This window comes from Callorhinchus milii, unplaced genomic scaffold (assembly GCF_018977255.1).
Source record: "Callorhinchus milii isolate IMCB2004 unplaced genomic scaffold, IMCB_Cmil_1.0 Scaffold5, whole genome shotgun sequence".
NCBI classification, from domain to species: Eukaryota; Metazoa; Chordata; class Chondrichthyes; order Chimaeriformes; family Callorhinchidae; genus Callorhinchus; species Callorhinchus milii.
The window spans coordinates 21,568,927-21,593,837 of NW_024704746.1; positions in this window are offsets into that span (position 1 = coordinate 21,568,927).

The following is a 24,911-nucleotide window of genomic DNA, read 5'->3' on the forward strand; positions in this document are numbered from 1 at the left end:
GCCTAGACTCCGAGTTCAAAGTCCCCACGTGGGCTTGAACTCACAACGTTCTGATTCAAGTGTGAGAGCACTACCAGGCTGACACACTGTCAAACATGAACATCTTAAATCATTTCTGTGTTCACTTGAAATTAACACCGGCAGTTATCAACCTGAATAAAACCCTTTCCCCTTCGCATGAACTTCATTATGTTTGTCACAAAAAGTTTAAGATAACAGCACCGATCTCCAGCCTGTAATCTCATCTCAGAACTGCACAAATTGATGATCGCAAATCGCTTGTGCTTTCATCTAACAGTTCACGGTGATCATTTGATAGCTGGGATTGGGTTAAAGCACAAGATTGTGCCCCTATCTTATTTTTGTAACCAGATGCCCTTAGAAAATGGAAGATTGATGCGATTGTGAGGTTGCTACAAGATTGCTGTCTTTTGTGGTGATTACAATTGATGAAGGTGAGATCATTTCTCTATTATACTCTCCATACTCTGCACAAACTTGTTACAGGGTGTAGGTTCACCATATGAGTGAGTGCATTTTGCACCACAATCAACGAGTAAGGGCAAAGCCTCCAAAGAAGATTAAGCTCTATTCCCACTTGACTGTTATTATATAACAGTCTCAATAACCTCAAAAAGATTATCCTGAAGCACTTTTGGATCTAGGATTCTGAAAGTAATTCTATTCAGTCTCCTGAGTCTAAATTTCAGAAGGCCAACATTGGATTCAAGGAAACGAAGCAGAGAAATACAGCTCACTGATGTTTTTTCTGCCTCCAGATGTTTCTAAAGTGCCTTGGAAATATGATCCACTTGGTATTTATTGATTGGTGAAGAAGCAGTCTGAATTCTTCACTGAAGTTATTAAAATCCCATCCTGTTCGATTTGAACACCTTGAAACCTTTCCGAGTGTGCAGTCGAATTGTTGGCCGTACAGACCGGAAATGTGCGAGTTCAGATTCTAGACCATGTTGACTGAGTCGATATCATCCAGGACACCAGTTAGAATTTGCTTCACTGACCCTGAGTTGGGGAGTGGGAACAACAACAACAACAACAAGATTTCATTTGTAGAGCGCCTTTCACGTCGGGAGGACGTCCCAAGGTGCTGCACAATTGGGTCGGGACCCGAGCATTGGGGGGAATGGTCAGGGTGAGGGGAGGGAAGGGAGGGAGCGAAGAGGGGGTCGAGAGTCGAGAGGGGAGCTGAAGGCACGGTCAAAGAAAAAGGTCTTGAGACCGGCCTTGAAGGAGGAAAGGGAGGAAGCAAGGAGAAGCAAGGAACCTGCAATCCCTTGACCATTTTTGGAACGTGTACAAGCATGAACGTTAGGTCAGGGCAGAGTCGTACTTCAATACAATGTTTCTGAGGTTAAATTGACAGTCAATTTTGACAGCCACTGTTGAGGCTTAAACTTAAAAAATGTCACATTGGAGAAGTACTAGAAGAATTACACTTCAGTGCAAAGAAAAATGACTTAAATGTCTTCGGGAGAGGAGGGGAGAAATTTGGAGGAGAAAGATTGGCAAGCAGTTTAAAAAAAAAGTTTGAAGTGGAACGAAGAAAGCAAAGTGGGAGAAATAATTAGTTTTTGTACAAAAAGTGAAAAAATAAAGTTAGAATAAAATATAGGATAGAGGGGTCCGGCATTAAACAAATGCCGCTTAAATATCTCTTCAGATATCCTTGCACTAATAATGAGCACTGTTACATTACAGACCGTGCTTAAGACTATCCAAACCAAGCTGAGAATTCCATGCATCCCACCTTCACATGGAAATCCCAGATTATTGGAATAATCGCACTCTCTCCCTGGAGAGACAATAAGAGAAGCAACATTTGTGTGGGGGAATAATAAAGCACTCGGAGATTCAAGATTCCAGTTGGTAGCATTCCCTGGCGAGACCGAAAAAGGTTACAGCTTCCAGCTGACTCTGCTGACTCTGCATCGAGACAGAAGTAAGGGAAGAAAGTGATGAGAAAGTGGCTTCATAAATCTGCAGTCTGTTGTTAATTATGAAAATGAAATGCAATAAAAATCTATTTTAAGGAAGAAATAGAGCACAATGTTTGCAGTGATGTTTTGGTGGTTAAACCGAGACTCTGGTATATTAGTTATGACCGGCTTTGACTTGGCCATGTTGCCAATGAAACCTGTGCTAGCTGCGGTGGAGCCTGGTAGTGAATGTAATTTGCAGTCGGGCAACAAGAACAGTTACACTGTGATAGTAAGCACACAAGGGGGATGACTGACTGATCTCCTGCCATTGCTTTAGACCATAGTTGCTGGAAGTGAAATCTGATGATGCCCCCAGTTATAATTGAAACCGCATGAAAGTCCGGATACGTCACCTTATTTTATGTAACTGAATATTCTTGGCCAATGTGTCTTCATGGAATCCTCTAGACTGCTATGTTTCCCCACAAGATGCACGCTCTTAATGTTACTGCAAGAGAGTTTGTGGAGTGTTTCGGAGAGTTGGGGGCTATATTAGACAACAACAATAACAACAAATTTACATCAAGGAACATACCAAGGTGCTGGACAGTCCAGGGTTTGTGCCTGAGCTTGGGGTGGGAACTGGGGGGTTGAAGACTGAAGGGGAAGAGATGACCGAAGCCGCAGTGAAAGAGGCAGGTCTTGAGACTGAGGGAAGAGAGCCTGAAACTGGCATTTTCTGACCAAAGGACATTTTGTAATTTGAGTATAAGGGAGGCAGGGGTAGCTTAACCACACAATAACTTTTACAGGAATCTCCCTTTTATTGTGAGAGTAAGACCAGGAAGAGGCAGTACTACTTTATATCGTAGCAAACAAATGGTGCCTGGGGTAGAAGGAGGCAGGAGGAACATCAGAAACTCGAGGGGAGCCATGAGAAGAATTCAGAGATGTGAAGAGTATTTCACAACAGGACAACCTGAAAATGGTTCTGAATAGGTTTCAGTTGCTTGACTCAATTAAGGACAGGCAGTAGACGAATCCCAGTTATCAGTCAGCGCAGAATGAACAATTGAAGTACCTTCTGTGCTTCGATTGAATTACATATTTCTGTATTTTTCCTATCTGGTGACATCTGATGTTATTTATAGCAGTTTGTGTTTGTTGTAAGGATTCTCTGCAATGCTGGGTATGCTGTGCTCATCGCCTGCTTCTCATTATCTGTAGCGTTTATTACTGACATGTGATTTCCTCTGAGGATGAGCTGAAGCTGTGATGTGGCATTCTTCACGACCAACAACGAAAGAAGCCTAAATAACTGAGGAGCAGAACTCGCTTTTATCATTCAGGATCTCTGCCAACATCATCTTACATTCGATTCCACATCTCTGGAGTTTCAACAACAAGAGCAAATTACACGTCAGGAGGACGTCCCAAGGTGCTGGACAGTCAGAGATCCGCACCAGAGCTGGTGGTTGGGATCAGGAGGGGCGGAGGGCAGGTAGGGTAGGGGAAGGAACGGTCGAAGAGGAGGGTCTTGAAACAGGCAAGTTGTCAGTTAGTCAATTTAAGGTTATTTTGTGCATTTTATTTTTGTTTCTTTGAAGGGGGGAATGGCAATTGGTTTTATGACATTTACTTTCCAAGAATTGAATTATGGTAGTGCACGTTTTTTCCACTTGCGACACGTAATATTAATATAATATAATAATAATACTTGCATTTGATACAGCACCTTATGACATGGTTGAGACATCTCAAAGTGTTTCATTGAATATACTGTAAAGTGAATTGACTGTATATTTTGTGGGCGAAACGTGGCAGCCAATTTATTGCGCACAGCAGTGTCCCACAAACAGTCGTGGATTGAGTGACCACATTATTATTAGCTTTCAGAAAGTCCAGGTAATCCCTTCTTCTGGACTGCATTCGAACCATTGGTATAAAGGTAGAATCTTGTCTCACTCCTCCATCAGCGAGGGGGAACCTTCACTCTCTGTTTGAATTATATTTCAACCCACAATGATCCATTCTAATCCAATTTCCCTGCACTTTTCGCATCCCATTTATATCTTTATTCTTCAAGTGTTTATCTAATTTCTTTTCAAGGGATGTAATTGACTCAATAGCCACTTGTTATAACACGTTTCACATTCTAAACAATGCTTTCTGTGAAATACCACTCACTGGAAATCCAGGGTAATTTAGATTACCATCCTCTTTGACATGTATTAATCCATCATAAGTGCAAGAAGATCTTTGTTCTGTCTGTCCGTGCTGCATTTAAGATCACAGGTAGGACTTTTCTATGATAGCAAAGATCAGCGCTACTGCCATTGCCAGTAACATATATGCCTTGCCAAACTCTGCAGCCATCCTACTGCTGGTACTAATCTCAAACTGGATACCTGAAACCTGCAGTAAGTCCCATAGGTTCACTGGAAGAAAATTGTGGTTCTGTCCCACCCGAAACATTAACTCTTCTCTTTCAGTTGCAGATCGACCTACTGGGAGCAGTTTCTGGTTTTATTTGAGTGTTCTACCTCAATGTATCACCCAAATAATGTAACATGTAAGAGCTGACTCAAATTGAGAAACACTGGGCATGTGAAGGTAAGATGGATCTGCTTCACTTGGAATGGCTCTGAATTGTGTTTGAATTAATTCCAGTTTAAATCGAAGCCAGTGACTTGTGAAATTTCAACCTAAATAGCACTGGAATTCCAATGATAATTTGTATTCTGTGCTTGTAGGAAGCCGAATGCTAATTTGGATTAGAGCTTTTGCCCTTTCACCTCTGTGGTTGAGGTTTGAATCCAACCCAGACTGATCAAATCAAATGTGGACAGCCATAAACAAATGAGAAAAGGCTATAGGCCCATTGAGCCTTCTCATTCCATAGCAATATATATTTTATTCTACTGTATACTATAACACACTTGTTTACTCTCCTGAGGGAAGGTTACCTGACGCTCAAAGGGATTCCAGCCAAATCCTCTCTCCGTGACTTGGCCAATAACCAACAAAATAAAATCAGACATTCTTCACTTCATGGCTGTTTGTGGGACATTGTGGGACAAATTAGCTGCCGTGTTTGCCTACAAAATACGCAAGTCACTGCACTTTACAGCATATATCCTAAGAAGTGCTATAAGACATCCTCCCAACATGAAAGGCATCATATCAAATGCAATGATGATTATAAATAAACTATAGAGTAATCCCCAAATCCCCACACGTATACTGGTCAATTAGGGCTGGTTGTTCTCCACAAGTTATTCTTCTTAGTCCGAGATGCTTCAGAACTCGGTTGTGAATGTTGCCAGCCTCATTCCAATTCTTATAAATGCAAAACTGGATTGAATTTGGTATTAATGATAATAAATTGACATTCCACATGTTGTACTTGACCTGGGAATACTGATGGGGCATCAGAAATATGGAACTAAATCACAAAGGAACCAATAAGAGATCAACTTTAAATGGTCAAGAACTGGTCCCGAACAACTGGCTCTTCCACTAGAATAACTAGGTGTACATGATTTAAATTGAATTAATGTTCTGACTTTATTCATTGCAGCTGAAACCACTGCGAAAGGAACAGTGGCAAACAATTGCCACTTAAAGGGGTAATTTGCAGAAGTGTGAGGGAAAGGCAGGTAAATGAAACTGACTAGATTTTTCTTTCAAAGAGCGGGCAGACATGATGGGATGAATAGCCTTCTTTGTGCTATAAATTGCTATGGTTTTAATTGCATAAAAGGACATTTCATCCTAAGTGTAAATGTTGGGGCATGGAAAATAGAATCAGCATCCACTCTCTCTCTCTGACATACATTTGTTGCTCGTGTTTAAATGAAAAGAAAAGGCTTGATTATCTGAACTCAGTTTATCTTATTTTGGTAAAGTCCATCTGTGATAGATTTGGCAGATGTATTCCTATGTAAAGCATGTGTTGTTTATGACAGAAGGTCACCATGCATTTTAGAATATGTCCCATTAGGGTAAACTCTAGTACTGAACACTAGCCAGACCACATACAGTAGGTGGCGGGGGAGAGAGAATGCAGAAACTCAGTGTGTGTTTCATTTAAAGAGCAATGAAATGGTACTATATACATTTTTTTTTATCTCATTATATTGGGAGTTGCCTCAAATCCAGGCGAATGAGTCAGATTTTTCCAACCATTGGATGTAGACGGAATAGTCCTCAGGATCATTCCCACAATGCTGCCCCCAGATCCAACGTTACAAAGGGCTTCTCTTTCACTGAACTTAAGGATAGTCGTAAGTTGTAATTAAAGAAAGAAGAACATAGGCTCAAGTTGCATGTGTGTGTGGGTACCATCTTGATAAGAAGCCAAATGGGTTGAAGGCAAAATGAGAAGCATGTGTGATCATCGTTTCAATCTATTTATAAAATACATTAAACAAAACAAAATATATACCCTGTGCTCTCATATTTTTGTTAGTAAGACCTAAAATGGCTAACATATGTGTTTGTGTGTTCTTGCTTGCGTGCACAATGCAGGCGTACACATGTTTATGTGTGTCTTGTCTGCCCATCTTCAGCTAAGCACTAGCATAATGTGGGTCATTTGTGATATCTGTTTGGTTGTAACTTTATTCATAGATTTTTGCCTGTGTTTGTGCATGAATATCCAGGTCTGGGTGCCCGGTGGAGTCCTGTAGCTCAGTATATTCTGTGAAGCGCTTTGGGACGTCTAGAAGACGTGAAAAGCGCTATATCAAATGCAAGGATTATTATTATTATAACGTGTATTTTGTGTATCTATGTATTTGCTTGTGGAGGACAGTATAACCACTGATAGAATAGATTGCCAAAAACTGGATTTAGGAATGGAATAATAGTGGGAGATGTGGATTTGCTTTAAAATAAGTTTTAATAAGAGTGACCACAGACACTTTGTTTTCACGATATGAGTGGAGGCTGAGTACCACATTCCGTGCATTCATGTATGAGCCAAAATATCTTAAAGACTTATGCGAGCCAATTGCTCAAAGCAGTGCCCCACAAACAGTCATGGATTGAGTGACCAAATTATTATTCTTATTTTTGAAGAGATTATTACCCCCAGAAAAGCGATCCGTCAATCGACTAACGATCGGGTTCCTACTTACTGCTGGGTAAACAGAGGCGTGTGGAGTAAGGAAACTTGCCCCACCTGGGAATCGAACACGGGTCCTCTCATTTGTGAGGAGAGAGCTTAACCACCACCGTACAGGACTCCACAATGAAGCTTAGCTGAATGAAGGTAAGGACAACTTATCAATTGTTAACCGGTTCTGGGCTCAAACTCATTACGCACTTGATCGAAACTGGCCAAACCCACTTTACATAGTTATTTATAGCCATTGAAGAAGGAAACTTTTCACCTCATCTGACGCTATATAAATGTAATGTTGTTGTTGTACTCAAGCTTTGCACAAGCTGAGTCCACATGTTTCAAATAGCATGAAGGACATGCTGCTTCTGCGTTGATGAAGCTGCAATGAGGAATTAAATTTCCTGTCAATATGGTTCTACCCATGTTGTTTACTGGTGAAAACGTCAAACAAAGTCTGGATCTCTTCATTACAATCCAGTACAAGCAGCAGGGGGGCAAAGTGTCGACCACACCTTAAGTGCTGGTTCCATTCCATTCCTCAGTCAGTAATCTCCAAAGGTTTCCCAGACTGGAAGTGTGTACTTCCAGAAACCCTCCCTCGAAATCACCAGAACCCAGGGGTTTTTTTTTCAGGAGTTTCTTGGCAATGTGCTTGGGCTTCGATCCCACTTCCCAAACACAGAGCTCCTTTTCAATTCTCCTGAAATCCTGTTTTTCTCGGTCTGAGGGTCTCAATGAAAGAACAAACGTGTGCATTCATAGCCACAAAGCTAAACAGCCCCTGCCTGTGCTGCATTACATCATGTCGAGTAGAACTAATGGCTCGAAAGCTTGTGATTCCCCAAGCCTGCTGGTGTTATTAAAGAATTAGGGAGACCCGGCTTATTCCTAACTCACAGCCTCGTAAATCTGAACTTATGAAAGAGACTCTATGGCAAGGACTAGGGTAATTTTGTAAACCATTATAACGCTGCCTCTCCCTTTCCTGTCAATGAACGTCACTGGGTATGTGCTACAATTGACGCCCTCCTACAATGCAGCCGAAAGCAATTGTTCTTTTGATTTCTGAGGTCGGCTAACTGTTCTTGAAAAGGTTCCATTTATGAACTGCGTATCCTCCCATGCACGTCTGACTCGTGTTGCTCTGTTAGCTTTTCGGGAACATTGTGTTGTCAACAAGCTGGAGAGAGTGGCCGCTGAATGGTGGCAACATCCGATTTAGATCGGAAAGAGGTTGTCAGTCTGCGTTTTCCATGTTTTACAATCCACTATTAGTCACAGATGATGAAGTACTTATTGTGGAGTGCATTGCATAATCAGGCCTTGTGATTTTAGACATTTTTTGTTTGTGTGAGCATTTCTCTTGTTTCTTCCCAACCAGCAGAGACAGAAACCTACAATGATATCACGCTTAAACATTTAACATTTCGTGACAGGCACTGTGATGATTCCGTGATTTTGTGCTGATCCAAATTCCTGACTGGCCAGAACCTTGGGACGTCCTCCTGATGTGAAAGGCACTTTACAAATGTAATTTGTTGTCGTTGTTGTTGTTGTTGTTGTTGTGATAGTCGAACTCATTATGAAATGTCGGGTTTTCACCTACTGCTTACTTTCCGCAGGTTTTGTAACCAGCTACCTTTCGTTGTTGAGATGCGTGATTTACTGCTGTATTCCAGAAAATAACAGGGGCTATGAAAGCGGCTTGTTTAAATGAACATTTCAGTTGACATGTCGTTCCTTGGCCTTAAGCTTGCAAAACTCAACACTTGAAATGCTAAAAATAGGGCCTGACTTGGTGACGTGTTCCAGGTTGCCATCATTTTTGTGAATGATTCAGTTTTTCCTGAATTATATAGCACTGCTCTGTAGAGTTGATTAAATCACTGAGCAAGCCGTGAGTGAATATCAGAATGAAGATAACTGGGTTTCTGTGGAGTCATGTAGCTTAGGGTTAGTGCACTCGCCACGCAAGCGAGAGAACCTGGGTTTGATTCCCGGGCAGAGCAAAACATTGGGCAGGTTTCCTTACTCCACACGCCTCTGTTCACCTGGCAGTAAGTAGGAACCTGGTTGTTAGTCGATTGGCAGATTTCTTTTCTGGGGTTAATAATCCCTTCAAAAAAAATAATAATAATAATTTGGCCACTTAAATCCGCGACTGTTTGTGGGACGCTGCTGTGTGCAATTGGCTGCTGCGTTTCACCCACAAAATATGCACTCAATTCACTTTACAGCGCTTTGAGACGCCTCGAAGACATGACAAGGCACTATTTCAAACACAAAGAATTATTATTATTATTATTATTACAGTGCATAATGTGGTGTTCAGCATTCATAAAATCCTAACCCACACTATAGCAGAAGTTAGCCGTTTTTTAAGAGCAGGAAGTTAAAATAGCCAACTTCCAGGTCATTAGGTCGACACCAACATCACGTCCTGCAAACACGTTATCAGCAAATTCTCATAATAATGAAGTGTGTTATTATAGCACTATATAGCATAGCCACACAGGCAATCCGATTAGTGTGAGAGGAGAGACTGACTGGGATCATAAGCAGATATCTCCGGGAGTGAACTGCCAGCCTTTTGACCGATCAAACTAGAAACAAAAAGTGAACTCAAAATGTGGAGGGCTGCATCGAAAGTCTTTCTGCTATAGCAGATGTGGCTTCTGGTCAGCCATCACTGTACTCCATAAGTTTCCACACTGATCTGGCCCCCTTAAGTCGACTCCAGTGCACCAAGTCTTTATGGGGAGAAAATAAGCAACCGTATATAAAAAAGAAAGAATTTGGTGTAATTAAAGGGGAAGTGTTTCTTTCGTTGATTAATTGGCTATAAAATATAATTAACTACATCTGCAAACACTTAACTAGGAGGACAGAATCCTGTGTTGTGGATTTCAGGTAATAATGCGCTCTCAGGATAAACCACAGGTGATCTACAGTCCTAATAGCCAGTCGTTCATTTCTTGTCCAATTTAAACTCAACGTCAGACACAAATATTTCCTACAAGCACATGGTTTGTAAAACAGTCCCCCAGCTAAAATGCTTGATGAACCTTATTATAATCCTGTTACTGCACTATACATGTCTATACGTCTCCAGTTTTAAAAGTATGGCTGAAGAGCAGTGTTGGGACAATGGAACCAGTCAGTCTCTGCTTTTTTTTTTGCAAAACTGGGATTAGGCTCTCCCACATCAAGAAGTGCACTGTCTGGATTTCAGATCAAACTCCTCCTCTTCTGTGTCTAATAATGTACCTTAACCTCAACATTTGCGGAAGTGCTCCCTGCTGCTCAAGCCTTTTGACTCTCATTTCCTTCACCTGCCATCCTTGTGGCCTCAAACTGAAAGTGACAAATTTAGTGCCAATTAATGCCCAATGGTGACTAGTCTTGTGCTGTGAATGCAGAGGCATTAGGAGCAGAGATGATGAGGCTACAAAGTGTTTCCCTTCAGGGGGATTTTCAATGGCCAAAGAGGTAGTATTCTTACTGACTATTCCACTCAGTTCCCCTTATGTCAGCTTTATTTCACAGATGGACTTTTCTAAAATATCTGGCAATTCAACAATTTGTAATATTAAAGAATGAATAGGTCAGTACAGTAGTTTTCTCTACCTCGGTTTTATGAATTATTGTTTTGATCTTCTCACCTGGAAAATGGTAAGTCTAGCTTTTGTGTCGCTTAAGAATATCTTTGTTGCACTGTTGAGTGCTGGGACATTGGTTAATTTCTTACAAACGATGCAGAAAGGGTGAACTTGGGATCTTTGCTGTGAAAGTTACACACAGTGTAACACATTCCTGGAAAATTCAGGAATGAGTTACAACTGGAAATGACCAGACAGAAGGCTGAAGCTTCAAATGGTGGGATTGTGTTTATTAGCAAATAGCCACAAAAGGCAAGTCTTGTGGTCTCTAAGGGCAGTTTATTGCTGGTAACTGATCGATTTGGATTATTTTTGGGTGTCTAATCTTTCCAAATACCAGCATGAAGTGCAGAAGAGAAGCACTAATTATCTCACAGTATGATCTCTCTCTCTCTAGCACTTTGCCTTCATTCAATTATTCTCTGTCTAGTACATCAACTGGAATGCAAGATTTACTATCAAGAGAAAGAGACTAACGCCCTAGCATTACATCACACAACATGCTAGTGCACCACCATTACAGATAGGCTCACAGATTTTGTCCAGTACTGGTTTCATCGTGGCGCCAGGAGACGAAGGACTTCGGTAACTCGCACCCAATTCTCAACACTCTAACTCAAAGTCGTGTTTTATTCCTTATGAAAGCTTGGCAAAGATGTTTGGTGTGAAATCATAGAAATTAAATTTAGCTACACGATATAAAGCATGATATCAGATGTCTTGTGTCTTAAAGGGGTGTGCCAAATTCACGACTATTTGCTTATCCCTAAAATCTGCTAGACAGCTACATCCACTCCAGAAGATGACAAAGGAACCTGGTAGTTCCGGACTTAAAGTAGCTTTGGCAGAGTGACAGACAGCTGAAGTTGGCCCCTGGTATAATGCTAATAAGTGTTAATAGTTGAGGCATGTAATCTTACTTGGATCTTCTGAACTTGTTACTCCGACCGGAACAATTAGTAATTTTAGAATGTACAGCGAAAACAAAAGGGTTCATATCTGACTTTACTGCTTTTTTTCCTCCCGGTAGTGGAGGGTAAACAAGGTTTGGTCTCCTGTGGGAGTAACTGCTATTGCTGGCGAGGCAGAGTTCGTATGTTGCATCTTTTTTGCAAATGCATTTTCAGTATCTCATCACAAAAAGCTCTGAACCATAAACACATAGAGGCTTCCACACCCGACTGTTTTCATACCCACACCCCCCACCCCAGTGAACTATGTCTTCCATCTGAGTGAGATAACCAGGTTAGTTTCAGTTTTTGTTTAATTAGAACAATTTTCTCTGGTGGGTTTGTGTGCACAAGGAGCTCAGTTGAGACCTCCCCAAAGTTTGCTTATTTACAATCCTTACAGCTGGCAGAGAAGAGAATCTTTCTCATTTGTTTAGGGAAAGATTTGAAGCTAAAGGGCAGAGGTCGAATGCACTGCGCCGCACAGATCAATTATTTTCTTGGAAAACGGAAGTTAATCCTATCAAGGCACCACTGCAATTTTCAACAGAAGTAAATGAATCATCCCCACATGTTTGGTCACATGTCCAATGTGAGTTACAGAGAAGATGCAGCCCTCGCTTTAACTACAACCCACATATTTAGTTAGAAGTCAGCACATCTACACTAAACCACAATGCAGGTCCACCTAATCCCTATCCCCAAACTCATCTATTCTCCTCAGATCAAGTGCTCTGGGACGCTATATAAATGCAAGTTGTTGTTGTTTAATAGTAGAATTGAAGTTGTGCAGATTTGATTCAGCCAGAGAAGAGATTGTGCACCAAGCAATCTCTAACCAATTCTAGCTGAAAACATTATTGAATGAATGACAAATTATGAAATTCAATTATAGACTTTCTCCATCAACAATATTTAATTAACAACTAAATGTTTAGCTCACAACCTAATTAAATAATATTCGATGTATTTGATACAGCGCCTTTCATGCCGTGAGGATGTCTTAAAGTTCTTTACTGGATTTACTGTAAAGTTAGCGACTGTGTATTTAAGTGAATGATTGATGGTGTTTAAGAAAAGAGAGAGATTTTGGAGTCACGATCAATTAGACTTTCTGTTGAAAACTGAAGAACCCTTTGTCCTCGATGCTTTCCGCTATTAAGATTAATAAAATAAGTACCATATCTAAAATGGAAGCCCACCTCAGGGCATTGGAGAGGGGAACTAAACCAAATCTCCCACAGGTGCAACTGGCTCCAACGAGACATTAATCCCAAATCCCCAGTAATTCATGGCGGATATGAAGGTATAGACATGTCCGCGACCATCAAAAGCAAAGCTCTGATGGGTAGGGTGGTCTCAGCTTGACAAGTACTGTACTGTGTGATTATGTTTTGTAACCATCAGAACTCCCAGTTTTCTGGCACTTAAAATGGCATCAAACCAAGAAGCATATTTAAAGAATTAAAATAAGGGCTTACTTCCAACCATGGCTGTTTGATGTCAGCCATGCTCTTCTGCGGAGCTGCTGAATGAGAGAAAAAGTCAAGTGCACTCTCTGGGCCACTCTCACGCATGCCCTGGTAGTTGGCATCAGAGTGGGATTGGCAGAGCTCTGGTCTGGGCCGTCCTGTCCTACCCGTGCTGAGATGACTAATGAGAAAAAATGAGACAAAACTTCCAAGACAAGGGTACCAGCTGTAGAAACATTCAGATCACACTTTCATTATGTTTTATTATTGTTTCCCTCATTCTCTCCCCTTCCCACCCACCCACCCACACACACACACACACACACACACACTTTGTGTGTTTGTAGGAGTCTGCCAATGTAGCTGAGAAATGGGCAGTTGAGATGTGAATGTGGAAGACCTGGAAAAACAGTGCAGGCGGAAAAGAGGAGGAAAAATGCATTTTAAAAAAAAACAAGTTTTAACAAAAATGACCATGTGCTGTTAATTAATTTCTTAATGGAATCTTTCTAAATTAAGCCCGACTACCTCATAAAACTAGAAATCCCGAGTCCTGGAATTAAATCCCGAGAGTTACTGGTGTCACTTGACTCTACAGAACATCAGTTTTGTTCTTTGTGGAGAAAAGTATTGTATTGATTTACTAAGCCCCAGAATTACAGAGCCACCATTTGATATGAAACGTTCTTAATGTTTCCTTTGCCAAACAACCTTCATCATAACTGACTGCCTTGCATTCCAATACGAACACATGTACACTGTCTAACTGAACCAGAGTTCGAGCTGGTCTCAGTTCCAGTACAAAGCAGTAATAATCCATGTTGGGACCCAGACTGCCTGACTCCACTGTAGACCAGGACCAGCTGCAACATATGCGCTGTCTTACCACCCGCATCACAACATCTCCTGGGATTTGCTCAGTCGCTGAATCCGTCTGTACAACTTGGGACATAACATGAGACTCCTGTTTAACATCTCCAAATTATGGTTTTTATAAACATGGGCCACCAAGGAAAGATCAGAGGCTGGAGTGATGCTGCGGTGTTAAAGGCTCTACAGTCTTGGTATAAAAAGATTCTGTGAGTTCATTCATATTTCATTTCAACTGTGTAGCTCATCCATAGGGAAAAAAAGGCTTCAAAGCAGAAATGCTGCTGTGAAATTAATATGCAACAAGTCAAGCCCTTGTCTTTTGTCCAACAATAGTTGTTTGAAAATCTGAATGTGCCATTGTTGACCATTTGCACCAGAAAAATGTTAATGGAAAGACCATTAAATAAGAGTAGGCAGAACTTCAACATTCACAATTGCCTACAGCTGAATTTGACATTTAATGTGCAATAATTATTTTAGAGAGGGAAAAAGGATTGGGGGGGATGGAAGCTGCAGATAACATACCTCTCAGATTCTCAAGAAGGATATTTACAATGGGTCATGACTCACAATAAAATGTTTTAAAGGCTACAACAGATCTGTTCCACTCAATTGAGCTACTAGCAACAAATTTGAGCTACGAGCAACGATTAGACAAGCTAGGCCGCTTCAGTTGTGAAAGGAGACGGTTTAGAGCGAGGGGTATAGATATTTTGGAGCAATACGATCAAATTGACCAAAGGGCCTTTTTCATCAGAACTGATCTTGTGATCTATTCTTCAAATTTGAGCGCTGTATAAATAGTCAAGGACACTTCTACTGTACATTGCTGTGAATACAATCGCACAAAAATGATCATGGTGAATATATATATATATATAACTTAAAGGGAGAGGTTTATTTTGTGGCAATTGTTTTTTATGTAGTTATTAAAAAATCAATAATAAGTAGAGTTTATACTTAAAGATTTTTTTATAAAATTATTTGCTGGCCAGTCAATCGAGAAGGAGGCTGGGTCCTCTTCGTCAGTCCTTACACACAGTTGAGAAATGGGGGAAAAGTCTTTCAAAATGAACTGAAATCTGAGCCTCCTGTATCTTAGCCAACAGCGTCATCTTAACATCATCGCCTATTGACAAAGCAGAACCACAGCGAGCCAGGAAGGAAATTTAATCCAGGGAATGGGAAGCTCACAATGTCCAGTAACTCCCGTATTACCTAATTGTCCTCTAACTGAAATAAGAGTTTGTTTCCCTCCACATTGAACCAATATTGAGAACAAGAACGGGTGTAAGGTATTAATATTCACGCATGTCTTGGATTCATAATAGGGAAAGATTTATGAGGACCAATGAAAGAGGACTGAGATTAAAGCAGCCCTTTCAACGGAGAGAATCAATTTGCATTATATAGGGTGACCAAAAGTTGTGATATCTACCCCATTATCTAAATATATATAGATATATGTGTATAATCATCATTTCTTTAAGACTTATTAGACATCGTGGTGATATCATGACTTTTTGGTCACCCTGTATGTGCAGCTTGAAGAGGGAAATAATTACAGAAGCAAAAAAACATCTTAAACTTCAATACAAAGACATCAGATTCTCGTGTACACAGCAATGTAATCACAGATTTGGATACTTTACTGTGAATGACAAAGTACCACTTCCAGTCATCAGGGTCACTGTGCATCGTGCACTGAATTCTAATCACTTTAGATGAATAGCACCAGTTAGGCCATCTCGCCAATAAAATCACAATGTTATAGGGGTGGTTTTTTTGTATTTGAAACAGCAAGGTTGGAATTGCCCTGGTTCGTTGGAATGGTAAATGTAGGCTTTTAAAATCAAATTAGAAGTCTAATAAATTGCCCGCTGTTATCTTATACTGATTGCTTACAAGTGCTCCGTATTATAAATATGCTCTATAATGCTGCATGTTTTAATAACAAGTAGATTGTGATACTGTTTTAAGATTTTTATATACTTTAAACATACAATATGTTCCACGAAGCGCTTTGAGTCCTCTCAACAACGTGGTATATCAAATGCAAGGATTATTATTTTACTTAAAGATTCTATAATCTGCTTCGCCTTTTCAGAGGTTGTCCTCTAAGAGGGCCTTTTATTCGAAACATTTCCCCCTCTCTGTCGGGTGCAATTATTCCAAATCCTCACACACTCGCTCTACAGTAAATAAACATTCAAAGCTCATTCTTCATCAAGTACTCGGAGGCATATTCCTTATTGGGAACAGTTATGCCACAGTGATATATGTGGTAAAATGCACATTGAGAACATTTGCCCTTGAAGTCTTTGGAGTCCTCCTTATTGGAAACAATTATGCGACAATAATATTTGGGGTTAGATGAATCATCTGTAAAGCTATGAGTGGACACATTTGGAATATGGTAGCTGTAGAAAGGCCATAACAGGATGTAAATGTCCACCACAAATTGTTTCAATCTTTGGAAAACTTTTTTTTCGCTCAACGTTAATGGATCGCAAATCCAGTAGGAGAAATATCATTTTAATAGGTTTCCAAGAACTTTCACCAACATAATCTGATTAGTAATATTGAGTTGTTTACAACAACAACAACAACAAGATTCCATTTATAGAGCGCCTTTCACGTCAGGAGGACGTCCCAAGGCGCTGTTTAACATTCAACGTGTATTGGAAGCTAGATTACAGTAAGTAAACCAGAGACGTCAATCTTCAAATTTTTATTTCTTACATTTTCTAGCAGCACTGACTGAGCCCGTTGATGAAGGGTCGAAAGGACCCTTCCCCCAATAGCTCAGTCTGCACATCCGTTACATAATTTTATTGCAGAGCCATCTAGTCTAGATGAGAGCCATTGTCTTCAAGGGAAAAGAGAATGGAAGATCGAGAGAGTGGTGAAGATTTGTTAAGGTGTGCATTTTTCGAATGTGCCATTGGTTAGCTTAACGTACAGTACTATGCACATTTACAAAGCAGGACTCTCAAAAGCAGCAGCATACTGATAGCATGGTGGTAAACATCTGCCACGTATAAACAAGCGCTCAATAACGTTCCTTTAATAAACGGCGCCAAAGGATTCCCCCAAGATATTGATTTCTTTTCTCCGTGCGTATGTGTGAGGCAGATATCATTTAGCAACTGTTGGCAGCAACTTGGATTTCGTTTCAGTGTGTCACTCTGCATAAACTAAAGGTCACACAATTGGATGCCATCTCTCTAAGACAGTAACTTAGCTTGTTTCAACCACAGCCTGTGGTAGTCCCTCTCCCTTCCGTGACAGAGGAGGTTTGTGGCTGCCTGCTCTCACACAACAGCAATGAAAACCACATTTCACTGCTGCACGCTTGTAAAGAATAACATGAACATGCTCGGCACTTCCAAGCGACTCTCACATGACCAAAAATCCCCCAGAAAGCCATCACGATGCATAGGCGGTTGTTTGTGACTAATATGGAAAAACAACTTTTCTCTCTGAATTCTCAAATGTTACGCGTTTTGAATAGATGGAGAAGAGTGCCACCATAAATGGGTTCGGTGAAGGGAGATCAGTCAAGGGTGATAAACCCCGGTTTTCATAGTAAAAACCACAGGAAATACTCCTGACAGATTATTTTTAATTAGAGCTAATGGCATAAAGTCGGTCATTGTAGAAGCACAACAGCAAGGAGACAGCAACGATCTGAGGGGGTTGTTTAACCCTTTGATTTCACAGCAAAGCACCACAAGAAAGTGTGATAGGGTGGCTTTACTGTTGTCCGCAATAATGTGTTTATGTGGTATTATACCCCTGGCATTACTTTCACTGGCTTTCAAATTTCAGATGGGGCTGCCCAAACTATTGGCCAGTTTGTATTTTCCCAGATGGTTTACTGTTCGTTCATTACAGCATACAAAAGCCAGGCATTAATTATGTGTGCTATATAATTTTCCGTTCCAATTGTGAGCGGTTGTGTCTGGTGGTAATAAAGTTTACCTTCACCTGGCATGAATCTAGTTCCAACCCTATGAAAAGGGGGAAATGATGGGAGAAATCGTTCTTTTGAGTGGAGATGCACGAATGTCGTTCAAAGCACTGAATCCGTAACAGAAGCAGGATATGCTCCCCTTTTTCCCCAAAAGATCTCAGTACCAGGGCCCCTTGTTGGCCCACAGTTGCATCTGAATCGCCACCCAAGGCCATGACAGCAGCTGGTATGATTTGAAGGAATTTAAATGGATGCCTGTGTTCGTGAAAGTTTCCACACTCGTTCCGCCCTCTTTCTGTAACCGGCTCTCTCCCAGCTCCTAGTTCCCGTCTGTCCTGACACATTGGATCCAGCTGATCGCAGCTGCATCAGCTGAGGAAGCAGACACAGACACACACACACACATTGACTGGCCTGCAAACCAGCAGCAGCGAGAGATCAACCAGCAACTCTCGGATCTTGCCAGCTCGAGGTCACGTCAAACCCATCAGGCTATGTTTGGAATATTTTCTGGAGCTTTTGGGCAAACCTACCCTCGAAAGGATGTTGGAGAGGATTCCGAGAAGGATATTTCGGGAACTTAAGGCTCTAAAAAGCTACGTTGAAAGTCTCATTTCTAACAAACGTTTATTTTCAAAGAAAAAAAGAAATGTGAAAGAAGACATGACCTGCGTTTTTAAATCGTTGAGTGGCATAAGCTATTATTGATATAATCAAGCAACTGAACTTGGATCGTGACCACAGAACTATAAGACACCACTATAAAGTTCACAAGCCTCGAGCAAGAGGCAGATTATAAGAAACACAAACAATTTTGGCAATATATGAAACAGACGCCCGGCAAAGGCAGTTAATGGTGTGTTGATTGACTGCTTCAAAAAAAAGAGTTGGATAAATATCAGGTTAGGAACAGAATTGAAGGTTATAGGGATAAGTAGAGACAGAAATAATCCAAACAACACTCCATAGATCACCATGGTTCCTGCACTGCTGACTGTATCATCTGTGAAAAGCAACCGGTCAAATGAGGGTAGTAAAACCTCTTTGGTTTCCTCAGCTACGTTCAGGGTCAGGAAGAAATTTTACAGAAATTTCCTTTAGGAAATCAAATAAGTGGGTTGAGTCGACACCAAAGCAGCGTCCAGCTGATCTGCTGAATGAGTGCCCACTCCCCCTCCCAACCCCCACCCACGTACAATTTTTTTATCTAAGGTTTCGCCCACAGAATAGACAGTCAATTCACTTTACAGTATACTTTGTGCAGCGCTTTGAGACGTCTCGAAGACGTGATAAGGCGCTGTATCGAATGCGAGGATTGTTATTATTATTAAGGTTGTCGGTTGTTCATCCACCCTTGCTTTGGAGGACTTATTTTGAGGCCTAATTTTTTTTTTTAATTTCATTTTAACCACTCTCAGATAGCTGCAATCCATTAAGATATTATCCAAATCAATTTGGAGCAGGAGTAATCAAAAAATCCCTTTTGACCCTGTCGGCCTGATTCATTAGAAAGAGCCACACTCTGGAAAATACTTTCAGATGAGAGATACTAAATAAAATCTCACAAGTGAGAGTGGACCCCTGATCCCCTGTTCGTAGTGTTCATTTGTTTCCACTTTGCGTATTAAAAGAAACTGTGGAAAATCAGTAAAACTTTTTATAGGAATGCGCGGTACCATAAATTCGGGGGTTTAAACAAGAAAACATTTGAACCCCATGGAACTGCTTTAGTTGCTGAAAAAGTAATAAATGTGTCAATTCTTTTGTGTCTGACACCTTTATTTAAATCATAGAGTTCACGGCTTGAATACCCTGATTTAATTTCCGCAGCTCCCTTCCTCGTGTCCCGGGTCCATCCCACTTTAAGGAATACATCATTCATGAATGTGGTTAGAATCATCCTGACTTTGGTAATATTTTTGCACTCGGTAGTAAAATCTTTTTTTGAAAACCTGTGGTGAAATTCCTCCTGCCACACTGCGTAGCAACTTATAAGCACATATCGTCGTCGGTGAGAGGAATTTCTCACTTTAAATCTGTTATGAGGGTTGGCAACACTGAGCTGCATTTTGCGCTATGAATCGTAAGTATAAAATATTATCACTCACTTAAAAGCAAATCACCAATTATACTTAATACTTGAGGGGTAGACCAAATGAAAACTCTTCCCCTCTGTAGTACACAGATTATACACGGTCTTTGTCGTCACTTCATTTTACTTCACGTGCGTTTTCACCCACAAAACACACAGTCACTACACTTTACAGTGTATCCTGCGAACCGTTTTGAGACGTCTTGATGACGTGATAAGGCTCTGTATCAAATGCAAGGATTATTATTATTACTTTCAGATAATAATCTACGACTGTTTGTGGGGACGCCGCTGTGCGCAATTGGCTGCTGGGTTTCGCCCCCAAAATATACAGTCAATTCACTTTACAGTATATTCCATGAAGCGCTTTAAGATGTCTCGAAGATGTGATAAGGCGCTATAGCAAATGCAAGGATTATTATTATTACTTGACTATACTCTTGTGTTTGAACAGATACTGAGAACAGCAACACCTATAGGGGTTTTGTGGTACGACATCTATTTTCTAAGACTTGGAACATTTTAGCAATTGAAAATAAATTTATGAATTCAAATGCTTCCAACCCCTCATTAGAACCTCTGTGACTTGCTGCTAGATCTCTGCCAAAGGAACTGTGAAACTGTTCAGGAGGAGACGCACACGAGAGCAAGCTCAGTTACCAAAACCTCGAGTTTTTCCACTTCATGGGTTCCACATTTTTGATAAATCTCGATCTGAACTTGAACTCGCCTGACTTTGCTCATAATTGGATATTAATTCAATTGCATGTTCGTGATCCCTCGTCTTCCAAGCAAATTATTCCTCCTCTTTAATCTTCCTCCCCCAGATCACACACCATTCCAGACTAAGAGGGTGGGCAGTTGACTATTTGCCAGCTAACCCTGCTGATGTGTGCCGAGGAGGTTTGCGAACAGTAGCCAAGGCAGAGACAACTGACTTAACTCATTTTCCTTCCGTCCCTCCCACTTCCTTTTTGTCCTCCAATCTTCTCTTCCATTGCTCAAGGCCTCCCCTTTAACAGCTCACGTTGACTTCATTGCTTGTCTGATAGATTGATGCATTACCGCATTTAAAAGAGGAATCAGAACCACACTTCATCAGGTTTGGTGTCTTGCCGTTTTAGAAAGGAAGGAAATACCAGGTGGCCCTGAGCAGCTCTCCTTTTGGAAGCCACATCCCTTTCACAAGAAACTGGTGTTACTTTAATGGCACGCAAGTCCTAGTTTGGGCACTTGTGCTAAACTCTGTAAAACGTCAATAGAATTGCCTTGCAATCGTTTGTCAGAGGTGCCATCCTTCGGATGAGATGTTTCACTGAGGTCCCTGTTCAGGTGGATGTCCAAAAAAAAAGGCGCGATGCAAAAAAAGAAAAAGGAGTTTCTCCCGTTGTCTTGGCCAACAATCCCCCAAATAAAATTGGTCGGTTCGCTTCATGGCTGTTTGTGGCACATCACTGTGCTGCATAAATTGGCTGCTGTGTTCGCTTACAATGTGCACAGTTACGATACCTTACAGTAAAATCCTGGGAAGTGCTTTGAGATGCACTCCTGATGTGATAAGACGCAATATCAAATGCAAGGATCCGCAAACAATTGCCCCCGTCCACCAACAGTACAGAGATGCACTCAACCTATAGAAACTTACAGCAAACTGTAGAAGTTTACACCCAAAGCCATTCCATTCCTTTATAAGCAAGGCAGCACATTGAAAAGGATAGATCTGGATTTACGGGCACCTGTATAAGGTGCAGTTAGTTCCATCTGAAAATACAAGTACACAGATCAAGGTTTCATTTCTGCTGAAGATACATTTAGTATTTGATACAGTTCTTTGAGTAGCTAAGAGAATTAACATTAATTATTGTAGATAGTAAGTCCTATATTCTTAAAAATCCTTAAAAAAAACCCTGTGATTGCAAAATGTGATTCATCAAAGTGAATGGTGATGAATCCCAGAGTTCTATGCATATTTTCCTTTGCAACGGAATAATTTGGCAGGAAGCAAATCAATAAAAATGAAGGAATACAACCTCATAGCACACATGTTCAGCAACACACAGGAAAAAAAGTGTATAACCAACTCGGTTATAATAATAAATAATAATCCTTGTGCTTTTTCACGTCTTTGAGATGTCTCAAAGTGCTTCACAGAATATACTGTAAAGTGAATTGACTGTACATTTGTGGGCAAAACACAGCAGCCAATTGTGCACAGCAGCGTCCCAACAAACAGTAGTGGATTGAAGTGACCAATTTTTTTATTAATTGNTTTTTCTTGAGGGATTATTATCAGGCGTGTAAGGAAATCTGCCCGAGATTTCCCCCTGGTGGGAATCGAACCGAGGTCTCTTGCTTGCGAGACGAGTGTTCTAACCACTGAGCTGCAGGACTCCTGACCGCTGGCCGCTTCATGTAATCAGAATTATACCCCAGCAATTTAGTTGAGGGGCATTGCATTTAATCTGTGGTAATCTGTCTCCACTGTGGATAATAAAGATTTGCAATAAATACAGTACATCAAAAGCAAAGCATTTGCTGTACGTGGCAAGCAGCAGTAATATTACTATCAACTGGAGGATTAGAAACTGTGTGTTTTCCAGACATCCAGGAAATTCTGATCCTTTTAAGTTCACCAAAGCCAACTATTCCCTCTGGCTATTTTTTTCTCTCAAGTACCCAGTAGTAGATTTGACACAATTGTCTCCGGGGTAGATTATGTAGCATCAGTGTATTTCCAAATCAACATTCAAACAATGATACCAAGTTTACATTGCAAATTTGACAGAGAATTGCCACGATATTAAGAGATTTGCTGCCAAATGGCCAGTGCAAATGTTGGTGCCAGCAGGGTTCAAAAGCACCTTGAGATGTTCTCCTATTGTGAAAGGTGCTAAATACGGTCAAGTTGTCTGTGTTGATGTCACCTGGAGGGGTAATCATGGAGCACTGCAGAGTGTCCGAAAATCGGTGGGTGAAAATTGTGCTGAGCTTTCTCTCCTGTTGGTCTCTTTGTGAAAAGTCTCGGACCACTCAACGAAGCAACTTTGCTGCCAGCGGTATTACAATTACATATTACAATTTTGCTCACAAAATATACAGCCGATTAACTTTACAGTCTATTCTGTGAACTTTTTGAGACGTCTCAAAGACATAATAAGGCGCTATATCAAATGCAAGGATTATTATTATACATATTGCATCATCTACATACATTAATAATAATAATAAATTTTATATAGCGCCTTATCACATCTTCGCGACGTCTCAAAGCGCTTTGCAGAATATACTGTAAAGTGAATTGACTGCGTTTTTGTGGGTGAAACGCGGCAGCCGATTGCGCACAGCAGTGTCCCGCAAACAGTCGTGGATTGAGTGACCACATTTTGTTAAGCAAGTATCGCCCCCGGAAAGCGACATTACATATCAAAGAAAAGTAAAACAAGTAAGAACTTAAATACATTTCTGTTTCCTTTTGTTATGTTCATGTTTTGGCTTAACTTTCTGATGCACTGTATCGCCATTTCTTGGCATTAATGCTACAGTATTCATTCAGTAAAGGCCAAAAAAATTACTGGATACAGTTTTTTTTTGAAAAAAACCCGGCTAGAAACAGGAAGGTTTATAAAGTCAAAGCGACTTTTCAAAAGTTCTGTGTAATTTTATTCCTCTTGTACTTTTTGAGGGCCTGAAAATGTAAACTCATACATAAAGTCCTGGTCTTTCAGGGAGTGGTGCTTTCTGCCAACCCCGAATGCTGGCTGCAAAAAAGGTGTTCAGGACATTAAAAAAGATCATTCTGCTCCAATCAATAAGACACTGCTCTGCGCAATTGGCAGCTGCGTTTCGCTGCCCACAAAATACACAGTCATTCCACTTTACAGTGTATCCTGCGAAGGGATTGGCGACGTCTCGAAGAAGTGATAAGGCGCTATATCAAATGGATTATTATTATGTTGCCTTCCTATACAGTAATAGGAAAACTCAATTCTAATCCTACTGTGACTGTGTTGCTCCACTTGGAAAACACAGCAAACAAGTCCCCAAGAGAGGACCATTTTTCAGTTCTCGTTAGTGACACAGTGGAGAGACTGAACAACGTTCTCAACTGTATCACTGTTTTCACCTCTGGGACATGGATTTAAATCCTGCTCAATGTGATGAGGTGGAAGGCTTCTTCTCCCTCCTGATGTAAAAGACTGTCATGAAATGGGTTTGGGGGCAATTTCAACCCGTGTTCCAGTGAATTGGAGTCAGTGACTCACATCTCCTGATCACTTACTAAGTAAATCAACGTGTAAACAGGACAATATAGTAGGTCGACTCAACTTGTTAGGACAAATCAAACCTTATTCGAATACATTCAGTATTTTATCTAATCTTACATTCTCCAAGCAGAAACTTTATACTTTACAAAACAAAAATCACCTTGTTAACCCACCCCCCTCTCAAATAGTGATTTATTCCTCCAGAAAATAAAGCAACAGCACAGGAAATGAGTTAGCTGGTGCTCCGACTTGAAATCATAGAGCCAGAACATTAATTGGCCAGGAATTGGCAGTAGGTCAGAGAGGCCGTAAGGAAAGCTAGTGTAAGATACTAAAATGTTATGACTGCTGTTTTGTGGCTGTTCTGAGATGAGTACAGTGGAGGGGGATGGATTGGAGAGGAAAGCAGCGAAGGTGAGTGGATTGGTTGAATCTGGTGTTCAGTGAACGACAATAACAACAACTTGCATTTATACAGCACCCTTCACGCGGGGTAGCTACCTGGAGAGCTTCACAGTGGCGGAGTCTGACCCCGAGCCGGGGGTAGAGGGAAGGG